The sequence below is a fragment of the Urocitellus parryii genome (genome assembly GCF_045843805.1).
Source record: "Urocitellus parryii isolate mUroPar1 chromosome 13 unlocalized genomic scaffold, mUroPar1.hap1 SUPER_13_unloc_11, whole genome shotgun sequence".
In the NCBI taxonomy this organism is placed as follows: domain Eukaryota; kingdom Metazoa; phylum Chordata; class Mammalia; order Rodentia; family Sciuridae; genus Urocitellus; species Urocitellus parryii.
This window is the reverse complement of record NW_027551763.1, coordinates 1,932,678-1,944,047: the sequence shown is the minus strand read 5'-3', so window position 1 is coordinate 1,944,047 and position 11,370 is coordinate 1,932,678. Positions and strand designations below refer to the sequence as shown.

The following is an 11,370-nucleotide window of genomic DNA, read 5'->3' as shown; positions in this document are numbered from 1 at the left end:
GGTATAAACATCAGTTCAGGGTTAGTTTTGAATATTGTGTCAGTAATTTACTATTATTAAATAAATGTGTGCATTAGGTAACATGAGTATTTATTCTACTATACATGTGAAAATGTTTTGAAATCCTATAAATTAAATTAGTGTTTTTAGATAGAAAAAGGTGTACTGTGAGTTCTATGAATACCAATTTTTAACTAGATGATGCATAAATATATCATATAATGAATATATAAAATATTTGAAGAAAATTTAACATGGATGAATGAAATTACATTTTAAAATATATATGGAATCTGATATTCATGAAAATTAATTAATTCAAACTATGTATAGGTATAGTGGTAATATCAGGATTACTATTACATATTGAGTTTGTTTGAATTTTTCATAGAAAATGAATATGTAGGTTTGTGGTTGTGGTTTGGTGGTAGAGTGTTCGCTTAGCATGTGTGAGGCCCTGGTTTGATCCTCAGCACCACCTAAAAATAAACAAATAAAATATTTTTCAAAGAGAAAATAAATATATATTTTGAAAACCATGTATAATTATAAGAATATTCATGTCAAACAGAGTAGGAAAATATGGATGACTAGATGTGTATTAAAACAAGAAATGATCTAAAGTGAATCATACAAATACAAAGTTTTGAACTTGGAATGAATGGATATATCATATGATGAATATATACTAATTTAACCATTTATAATTAAAATTATAAGTCAAAATACACATCACATCTTATATGAATATATATATGGATTTGTGCTAAATTAGGTATAGTTACAGTGGTAATATTAAGGTTAGTATTTGATATTATAAAGGTTACTGCAAGCATGAAGGAATGAATAAAAATATCAGGAAATATGAATATTCCTGAAATTGAACTATTGAAAATTTGCATGAAAATCCATTTAAATGTACATGTAATAACTCAGGCTAGTGTATAATGTTACTCATATTTGTAGACTGTACATATACCATATACATGAGTATATAATAATAAATATGAAATATGCCTTTGATAATTGAGTATACATCATTCAAAGTCCACATAAATATTGATTTTATACTACATGCTCTTATGTAAAAAAATGTTTAAATATGGTTATCACATTAGGTTAATTTTCAGTTCAGCCAACTTTTATGGTTTGTGTTCTGATAAGGGAATTTGTATCTTCCAACATTAGAGTATTCATAAAAATGTTCATGTGATAATATATATGAATTTTGAATATATATATATATATATATATATATATATATATATATATATATATATAATATATATATATAATTTTCTGACCCTGGGTAGATTATAAGGAGAGTCATGATATTATGCATTTCTTAATTTTGAGAATACATGGATACATATTATAATGAATATGTGACTAGTTATATAACTATACCATTGATAATGGAAAGGGAAAGACAAATGATACATAAAACCTCATATGATCCAACTGTATTCCCATTATATTATACTTAGTTTTAACATAATATTAGGATTAGTAGTCAATATTTAATAGAGTTAATGTTAGAGAATACGTATACCATAAAATTTGAATATTCATAAAATGTGCATGTGAACCAGGTGATAACACAAAAATACTTTCAAAAGCCATTGCAAATAATGATATAAAATTGTTATTATCAAAAATTAGACAATTACAGCTAGAAGGAGGAGGATATCTGCAATGGCATATCTGGAATGGGTAATGCTCAGGAGCTCACCATGATGAAGGAGGTGGAGAAGAGTGCTAAACTAGGGTAGAGGGCAAACCTTCCACAAACATGGAGGTGTGTTGGCCTAATAGTTTCTTGAGAGCCAGCCTCTAAGCTTTAGTAGTTGAAATGGGTGTTGCTGTGAGGAGCGTGGGCTCCCTTGAATGGATCTCCTTCAGTGTGAACTTTAGACATTCTTTCCTATTTTCCAATGTGCATGAGGAAGCACAGCCACTGGTGGCTGAATGGTCTTGGGTAAATATATTATATAGGCCTTATCCAAATATACAAATAAATATGTTGGCCTAGAAGCCACTGAAGTGCTATGTAAAACTCCCTCCAAAGAAGAGAGTATCATGGCACTAAATTCAGGATTAATATTTCAAGCCCCTAGACCTCTATCAATTTTGAATTCCAATAACAGTATTAATGAATTAAAAGTTTTTCTGATTAACATTTTTATTTGAATAACAAGTAAATATAAAACTAATGAAATTTGCTTCAAATGATCTTAATGGTGATAGTATATCCAAATCCCTTCAGCTTTTTTAAAAATTTTTTTATTCTTATCTGTTATATATGACAACAGAATTAATTATAATTGATATTACATATGTACAGCACAATTTTTCATCTCTCTGCTTGCATATAAAGTATATTCACACTATTCATGTCTTTTTTATACATGCACTTAGGGTAGTGATGTTCATCTCATTCCAGCCCAGCTTCTTTTATAGAAATGAAAAAATGAGATTATTTGTGTATCTGCACAATTATTAACACAGGTTTTTTTTTTTTTGACAACCAAGTATTTTATTGGGCTTAGGAGAAAATATGGACAGAGAAAAGAATTTTAAATTTGTTAAAGAAAATAAAGACAGTACATTATACACACTCAAAATATATGAATTTTTTACATGCTGTCTTTGGAGAATTTTTTTTTATTTTTTTTATTATTTTTTTATTTTTTATTATTTTTTTTATTATTGGTCGTTCAAAACATTACATAGTTCTTAATACATCATATTTCACAGTTTGATTCAGGTGGGTTATGAACTCCCAATTTTACCCCTTATACAGATTGCTGTATCACATCAGTTACCCTTCCATTGATTGACATATTGCCTTTCTCGTGTCTGATGTATATAGACACTTAATTCAAACAAATTCAGTTACAGACCCATGTTATCTCCAGAAGCTCTAAACTAGAGATAAGATAGGCAGCTACTAAAGCCTAAAATTCCTTCAAATCCCTGCACTAATTGGCTTTGTATCATCAATCAATGTAAATAGGTGTGCAGAACATTGGATGCTACTCTTGTTTAGAAGGAGTAATGTCAACCAAAGTCTTCAACTGGAGCCTTCCTTAGAATGCTGAAGAGTGAGAACACCACAGGATGACTGTGATATAGGGAGCAAATAATGTCAGGATAGAAGGGCAGATGACATTCAAAATATAGTTCCATTTTATTTCCAGAAATTTTTATGAAACAAATTCTCAGGAAATATTGGAAAAACAATACCTTGAATAATCACAAGAGGAGACTCAGGAACAGCAAGACTAGAGCCATAATTTAGCAATTTTTTTTTTTTTTTTTTTTTTTTTTTTTTTTTTTTGTGCAACTGGCCTAGAGAGGAAAGGTTGAGCACCAAATATTTGTTTTTTAGTTTTTGGCAGACACAACATGTTTGTTGTGGACCAGTGGCTGAAGCATGTGAAAAGAATCAGTACCAACCACCTTTTTCCTTTTTTTAAAATGTGCTGCAAACTTATTCCTAGGGAGCAGATATTTTAACACATATTTGGTATATGTTCTAAAATTCTTGTTTTAAAACATAATTATTCCATATTTATTCTTTCATAGATTGAAAAGCAAAGAAATCCTTATATACAAATGAACAATTTTGTGTTTATATTGGAGTTCATCATTTTATTTATAAATTAAGAATTAATGAATGTTTTTAAAGGTACAGAATGCCTTTGACTCCATTCAAGATTTATAAAACAGGTTTTTATAGAAGCCCCACATCTAAAGAAATATTTTAGCCACATAACAAATCTACTTTTCCCTATATAATGTTAACTTTCAATTTCCATACATTTTAAATTTCAAAAACCTTTTATGACATCTTCTAGCTTTGGGGAAGCAGCTGATGGCAATTGCTATATTAACAGTGAGAAAGAGAACTGTGGCCAAGAACACAAGGACAACTTACTTTCATAAAAAGCATCCCATAAAGCTGAAAATAAATAATTCATTTAACTACAGAACTTTTAAACCCACAATCTTAAATAAAAGTATTTTCTAAACTGTGGGAAATTAAAAATAGCAACATTAGTATGTTGATTTTAACAATATAAATCAAATGTTAATGTGCATTTAAAAGTATCTACTGAAGATTTAAAACTGCATTAGACCTTACTTAGGTGAAATTATGCTAAATTTTGTGTAGAGCCAATTACAGAGGGTTGTTTATATATAATAGAGAGCTAGAAACAGAGGCCATCCCTTTATGGTAGATCTAGGAATACAGTACTTCCTTTGTCTCTGTCCCATTTTTATACAGGAGAATAATGCCAAGAATGTTTTCCAGATAAGGTGACATTCAAGGTGAGACCTGAAGGATAAGTATGGAAGGTCAGGAAAAGCCATTCCAGTAGGAAGTCATGACTGTTTCAAAAGTAATTTACTATTATTTGTTAGCCATTCATTCAACAAGTATGTATTGAATAATAGCCATTTTAGCATAGATATGTCGTAAAGAACTCTTCAAAATCTGGGTTCAACAGTTCATTGTTTGAGTTGTTCTGAATTTGTGCAACAAAGTTCTCTCATCTTTACAATTCTTTCCTCTTTGCCTCATAGTGAGAATTTTCCTTTGTTTTTTGTCTTTTTTTAGGCCCTATATTAATATATTTTATAATTATATGTAAAATTGTTAAATATATTATATAAAATACATTACAAATGAATTTGGTGTTTGTTCCATCTAAAACATGTTTATTCATAATGACATTGTAAGATAAATAATCTAAAACAAAAATAATGAATTCATGAAGTTTCCTTATGAAGTTCAGAGCTGTGAATAAGGAATCATAAAGATTCATTTATCCCTTAACTATTATGATCAATAAAAACAATCAGTAAGATAACAGTACAAGGAAATATGAGAAAGCAGGTCTTTTCATGTTATATAAATTTTAAAATTGAAAACAACCACCTTTTATCAATAAGCTTTTTCTTTAAAAATAAAAATAATACCATGCCACTAAAACTTTCAGGAATCTAATCTGAGTATATGGGAATGCATTTCAGGGCAGTGATGAAAAGTTGCAACAAAAGCAAAGGACAAGTGTTAGCTCAGGGAAAGAGTGAGGTGGGAAAATGTGCTCTTTACTTCACATGCTCCCATATGGAGAGATAAGGTTATATTTCAGCCTCCTGTCCACCTTTATTCAGTTGGGTCCAGAAGAGTAAGAGAGGCTCACTGATGAGGGATTTGAGGAGACCCGAGACAAAAATGACTTAGTCTATGGCTTATTTTCTATCCAGCTTTCCTGAACAGAGAGTTCCTTCTGGACTATTAAGAAGCCCATAATATCACTGGTTAATGTTACTCTAATATGAATGTTAGGAAACTACAAATACATCTATATCTATCCTCCGATATTTTACAACTAATAGTTGATATTTGACCTCCATGTTTTTGATCTTTGAACTTGCCTCTCCATTACTTTCATACCATTACTGAGTTTGCAACTTTGCACAGGACACTAAACCCACCCTATCTCAATGCACAGAACAACTCATATGTGAAATGAAGATAATTTTTGAGGGTCAAGTTAGTATTATTAATATTTAGAAGTTCATAGCCTAATTCAGTATATAGCAAACACTCTTTAAGTGTTATTAAATAAATAAATATAATTTATTCTTTTACAACTCCAGCATATCCATGGTTTATCTCATTATGTCTTTACTATATAAAGACAGAAATTTGGAATGTGCTCAAAGCATAACAGTGAGTATAGTGTGAGGCCTGTATTATAGGGAAATAGGAGGAGGAGTTAGACAGCTGTTGCTGCAGGCTGGAAGAGATGAGATGCAGATAGGAGCTAAATGAGCAATTCTACAAAGATACAATGAATATGGCAGAAAGATTTCTTTAGGAAATCTTTCCTATTGTTTACAACACTTCCACATAAGCCTTTCATAAACTTACCATTAGGTACCAGTTTTCATTGTGGTCAGTTTACTTTATCAACAACCTATAGGCAGTGTCCATGTCCTCTCACACGGGCATGTTTCACATGGAATGGATGACATGGTGGCTTTCAATGTGATGTCTCCATGTCCAAATTCTGAAACAGATTACACTGTTAAGAAAAATATTATCTTTGCATTTTTAACAAAGTAAAGGGTCTTGAGATAAAGAGATGACCCAGAATTATCTGAGTGCCATAGCAAATGACTTGTTTCTCTAAGAGATAGGAAGAGGAAAATTTGGGACAGACTGAAGAACCAATGTCACCCAATGTTATCAGCCATAAAACAAATACAGGGATACTGAAGGGCCAGAAATTATTAATGAGACTTTAGAATTGGATAAAAGTTGAGGACTGGAAGAATTTGGAGGATCATGACTAAAAAAACATCTAAAGGGACTGTTGGTAGACAGGAATTCCAAAACTGGTCTGATGAGAACTTAGAAATCTCTAGTGTCTTAGTTGATAAATATATTCCGTAAACAGAATATTGGCATAAATATGAGTGTTGGGTCCCCTCCTACTGTGTGTTAAGGGAGAAGTGAAGCATATATAATTGGGAATGTGAGGAAAGGTAATTCTGAAATATAGTGATCAAAACTTGTCTTGAGTTTTGTTCTTTTTTATGCAAAGCAGAATTTGTGATGAACTTTAGCTTAAGAGATTCCCAAGGAAAGTGTTAAGGGGATAGCCTATTTTTTTTATTTTTTGGAGCAGGAGGGCAGGGAGGCGGAGAGGGTGGCCAGGAGCACAGGGGTGTGGGGAGAGTCCTAAGCTGCCATTGCTGGGCCACAGTGTGCCCCAGGCAGCTATGCCCCTGCAGGCACAGGTGCTCCTGCAGGCCTGGGTGCTCCACCGGGTTCACAAGATGTGGGAGACCCAGGGCCCCTTTGTCGGGGAGCCACCAGCCAAGGACACCCAGGAGCTGCTGGGCCGGGGCCCTGAGGAGAGGCTGCCACTGCCCAAGGAGAACCCCTGGACCAAAAAGCCTCCTGAGCACTTATCCCTCCCATTACTGGGCACTGCAGCCTGGGATGGAGACCTTGCAGGCAGAGCTCAGTATAAACGCAGGAAAACTCTACACAAGGAAATCCAATAAGGCCAGTGATTTCCGAGATATGGCAAACTGGCCAAAACCCAGAGAGTTAGTGAGCACTGGAAAAACCGTAATCCAAGGAAATAAGAAGGAACAAATTAGAAAAGAAAAAAAAAAGGAGAGAAGGTTGAAATGAGGAGTAACAGACCAGAGAGTCAGGAGAGACCTGGATCCTGCAACAGCTCTCCGTCTCAACCTGAAGCAAATAAGTCCTCCTATAATAACAGGAGACATAACACATGAATTTGGGGGCGAGACAGAGAAAAAAGAGATGATCAAGATGAACTGTCCAGTGTGCAGAGTGAGGGGATCATATCTGACGTTCCTTCAGGGGTGGAGGAAGAGGACCAGGATGGGGAACAGGATGAGGCAGAGGAAACCCCCGAGTGCACTTTGATTATTCATATGGTTACCGAGAACATGGTGAAAGCATGGTGAAAGAACAGATCAGCCATTTCAAACAGAAATTAATGCCAGTATGATGTATTACTATGAGGACAGTACAGGTGTATCATGTAGAAGAAGCATTGCTTAAAGAATATTTAAGCATTGAATTGAATATTCCTTTAGTACAGAAAACTTGGAACATGACTTCTTTCTTCAGAGAAAGATGGATGAACAAGGTTTCTTGCCTTTTTCACTGATTGCTGGATTTCACTGTGTTCAGGCTCTCACCCAAACCTTAATCTCATTTTAGAGGCCCTAAAGGATAGCACAGAAGTAGAAGTTGTGGATGAGAAAATGAGGAGAAGATAGAACCAGAAAAGCGGCCAATCCAAGGCCCTTCTCCCAGAAGTATTCCACAGACAGACTTCTCTCAGCTGATGGATTGTCCAGAGTTTGTGCAAGGACAACCCTTTTGCTCACATGGAGGGTGATGATCTACTGATGCCCTGGATGTCATCTGATGGGGATGTTCAATATAGCAGGTGGCCCACTGAAATGCATTGTAAATACTGGAACAAACCGTGCTGTAGAGATGGAAGCCACCAGACTGTCTTCTGTGTGAGGATATCCACTTCTGACCCCTGGGCTGCATGACAGTGGAGATGACCACCTGTGTCACGACCTGAGACACAGCTGAGGAACCCCTGCTGACATTCCAGGAGCTGCCTGTTCTTTTCTGTGTGGCTGGACTTAGACAGCATGGCTACTTTTATTTGAGGGGGAAGCTAATTGTTATCACTGTAGAAATACTTAAAGGTTCTGTCTTTTGTTTCCAGGCATATGTATTATTATCCAAGTCAATAAAGCAGAGACAGAAAGGAATGTGTAGCATTTTTCAGCTTTCCAGGCCTTTGGCTCTTGATCTGCCCTTTGCCATGGTGAACATTGCATAACTCACATGTTAAGATGTTTCAATGGACTGTAAGATTTATTAATGTGGTCATTTAAGGGGTAAGAAATTAAATAAATAAGCAAGGGTATTTTTCCAATATTCTTTAAAATGTATTTTTGATACATCAGTATAACCCCTGCCCATCAGAAAAGCATTAATGATGGACAGTTTCACAGAATTTTTTTATCTCATATTTCTTTGTCAGCCATGTACTTCTAATTGCATCAAGCAACTTGGGCAAGTGTTTTAAAAAGTTGAAGAAATGTGTCATTGCTTGGCTGCTTGTTTTTTATAGATATAGTGGCTGATTGTAAAAGTTAAACTTATTTATTATGTAAACTTGGGTTCAACATGACATTTTTAACCAGCTTATGAAGAATCATTGGTAAGATGGATAATATAGAAAACACTTTTTCCACAGGATAGTTAATTTAGGTCAGGCAAGTTGGTGGTGCCTGTCCATTAATATTTATGTATTGTTAAAAAAATTACAAGAACAAAATCATAAAAAAGAGTCAATCTGGTCAACTTTATGCTGAAAAATTTTGAATCATGTATCTATTTAAAGATTTCATCAGAAGCCAAAACTACAAATGGTGCATGAAAGCTATGTAGAGGACTGTTCTTTCTAATAATGTGTATCTTTGTGATGCATACAGACAGACAAGCAGATTTTTGAGAATGGTTTGGTTCAGAAATAGCACTGATAAAACCAGATTTTTTTGTATGTGGGCTAACAAAAACAAAATTCAGGCATATGTTAGAAACCCTTAGACTTCCAAAATTCTGAAGGCAAGAATTAAGGATGTTGAGCCATTAAGCTGCAAATATGTATGACCCTTTAAGGAAAAGGCAGAATGGACTTTAAGGCAGATGCTTGTGGAGCAAGGGGAAGAGTGAATAAACTAAATGGAATCTGAGGCCTGGGGCCATCTTTGAGTCTAGTGAGGGGAGCTGCAAGTCAAAGATTACTGTCCAGGCCTTAAAACCTAACAAAATTTTTCTTGCTAGATTTGAACTTGATTAGGACTGGTGAACCTCCTTTACATATAATTTATTTCTTCTGAAATGGAATATATATGTTATATCAGTCCTACCATCAATTTTGAAGGCAAATAATTTGCTTTCTAGATTCATAGTTCCACAAATGGAGAGTAATTTTATCTGATTTTGGATTATATCCAGAGTCTCACCTATTTAAATGAGTTAAATGATGAGTTGTAACTTTTGAGCTACAGAGATGATGATATAGAGATGATGATACAGAGATGAGATTCTGGTTGAGATTTCTGGGGATGGTAGGATTGATTAAATATATTTTGCACATAATATGCACATGAATTCTGACAGGCCAGAGGATGACTACAGTAGGCTGAATTGTCACTTCCATAAAGATATTTTTTCATCTGAAACCTTGATATTGGAAAATGTTAACTTCTTTGAGAAAAGAATTTTTGCATATGCAATGAAATTGAGGTTTTTCAATTAAGAAACCATTCTGGATTATCTTTGTCTGACCTAAATCCAATGAAAAGTGATATTATATGGGTATGCCAGAAGAATCTTTGATATAACAGAAAATGAGATCATATAAAGAAGGGAAGGATGTGATGTGAACACAGAGGGAGACATAGGTGTAGTGTGACTACAATCCAAGAAAAATGAGGAAGTTCAATGAGCAAAGAAACTGGAATATTCAAGGGAGGAAATTTCCTCTACAGAATGTAGAGGAAGTGTGGCATTTCCAACATACTGATGCTCACTTCTTTCTTCCATGGTTGTTAAGGAGTAAATTGGAATTTTATTACAGCAAACACAGGAAACTAATATGCCCTAATAATTTTCTTTCATATTTAATTGCATATCAGGACTATTTCTCTGAGGTCCTGCACTAAAACAACTGAGAAAGATTTTATCAGCTGGATCTGAGAATCATAGATATTTCTTTCAGATATGTTAAATATAAGATGTCTCTAACATATTTAAATGGGAATATTATATAAGCACTTCAGTGTATAATTCCAACGACCAGTAGAAATGCCAATGCTAATGATGTAAATGTGGTAACATTGACACTAAGAGGTATGAGACCAAATGAATCCTGTTTTACAGGTTATGACTTAAAAAAAAAGAGATGGGTAAGCCATTCCCTGGAGGATTTCAGCATTTCAAGTGCCATAAGAGAACAAGAGGAGTAGAAGAAATAGTAAGTGAGAATGTGTGGCTTGTCTTTCCAAGAGTCCCAGCTGTATCCCATCTTTGACCTCATTCTTGACTTTTTGTCTTAGCTTTTCTCATCTCTGTCCTACACTATTTCTAGATTGAACACCATAGAATTTAAATTAGTGATAACAGACCCTCACTTAGTGTTGATGATTGTTTCATATATTTGGTATGAATTCTTTCATCTAATTTTTAAAAATTTTTAAAAGTATTTTAAAACTTTTCTTAATTAAAGGCCTATGTCATATGAAATTGAAACCAAAAGAACCAAATTAATAGTGTCACAATAAATTATTTTTCTGTTCAGTTTTTAACTGCCAAAAGGGAGAAAAAGCATAAAAAAAATGTACTGGAGAGGTAATAAGTAGAGGACAATCATAGTTGGAGAATAATAATAGGACAATAATAATTGATTATTTAAAGAGACAGAGGATGATAATGGTTGATAAATTTTCTTCAGTTACTTTTCTTGTCTGTCCTACATTTGAAGCTATTTTCTTCACTTCTGTCTCTTTGAATGCCTTAAAAACCTTTCTCTTTCTTTAATGCCTTAAATTTACTCTGGGTCATCCTAACATTAGGATATTCATTGTTTTTCTCTCTTATCCTTATGTTTATAACTTTGGTGTATCTGAGTCCACCTTCCAATAGTCAATATTCACCTCCTCTTCTTCATTGGGAATTTGGAAACCTAGAAGTAAGGGAATCAATGTCTGCTTCCC

The 11,370-nt window shown here is 33.8% G+C and overlaps 1 pseudogene; it reads left to right on the top strand.

The window, feature by feature from the left end:
* The first annotated feature begins 7,108 nt into the window (after positions 1–7,108).
* On the top strand, positions 7,109–7,975 carry LOC113178085 (la-related protein 1B pseudogene; annotated as a pseudogene).
* The last annotated feature ends 3,395 nt before the right edge of the window (positions 7,976–11,370 follow it).